Source organism: Colobus angolensis, unplaced genomic scaffold (assembly GCF_000951035.1).
Source record: "Colobus angolensis palliatus isolate OR3802 unplaced genomic scaffold, Cang.pa_1.0 Scaffold272, whole genome shotgun sequence".
NCBI lineage: Eukaryota > Metazoa > Chordata > Mammalia > Primates > Cercopithecidae > Colobus > Colobus angolensis.
In genome coordinates, this window is record NW_012115955.1 from 3,799,870 (window position 1) to 3,801,161 (window position 1,292).

Sequence of the window (1,292 nt, forward strand, 5' to 3'; positions counted from 1 at the left end):
AAAATACAAAAAATTAGCTGGGTGTGGTGGCGCACGCCTGTAATCCCACCTACTCGGGAGGCTGAGGCAGGAGAATCTCTTGAACCCAGGAGGCGGAGGTTGCAGTAAGCCAAGATTGTGTCACTGCACTCCAGCTTGGGCAAGAAGAGCAAAACTCTGTCCAAAAAAAAAAAAAAAGCGAACCAACTTACCTATGGACTTAAAATGCTATATTCAGCAAAAAATACCTTCTACTTGCAACACATTGATAATTAAACTAAATGGAAACAGTCTAATTGTACCAATTAAGACTATAAAGGGAAAAGCCAAATTAGCTTCAAGACAAACAATGTTACCACAAATCAAAGGACAATTCCAAATTCTAAAAGAGTGAATTAATTAAAAAGCCGTAATAATCTTAAATGCATATGAACTCAATTACAGAGTACTGAAACACATGAAGTAAATCTGACAGAAAGACAAAGACATATCCATAATTATACTTAATTATACAACTCTCTTCTCTCAGCAGTTGATGTAACAAGTGGATAGAAAAATCAGAAAGATTATCATGATGAATATGCCAATCAAAAAAATAGACAAATTTAAAAGAAAATCAAAAGGTATATAGAAGACCTGAACAACCTGAACAACCAACCTTACTTAGTAAAGAATACTAAACCATTAACACCAAAATAGTTTTCCAAGTTCACATGGAAACATTCACTCAGATACATACTTCTGAATCATACAGGTCTCAGGCGGAGCATGGTGGCTCACATCTGTAATCCAGCACTTTAGGAGAGGCCAAGGTAGGCAGATCACTTGAGGTCAGGATTTTAAGACCAGCCTGGCCAACATGGTGAAACGCTGTCTCTACCAAAAATACAAGGGGGAAAAAAAAGAAAAAAAAAAGCCAGGCATGGTGGTGGGCACCTGTAATTCCAGCTAAGGCAGGAGAATTGCTTGAAACTGAGATGTGGAGGTTGCAGTGAGCCAAGATCACGCCACTGCACACCAGCCCAGAGCAAGACTCCATCTCAAAACAACAATAACAATCATAATAATAATAAAAGTCTCAACATGTTTAAGACAATACAATCTGAAATCAAAGTTTACAGTTCTTCCATGGAGACTAAAACTGGGAGATGGGCTGACTGCCAAGAACCGCTCTGCCCACTTCACCCAGCATGTTCATACGCACTGAGACGTGGACAGAAGCTCAATAATAGCTAATGGGTGAAGATTTCAGCATGTGATGGCCTCAAACAGTGAAGACAAGATACAGACTGGAAGCAGGAGCAAGTCTACCT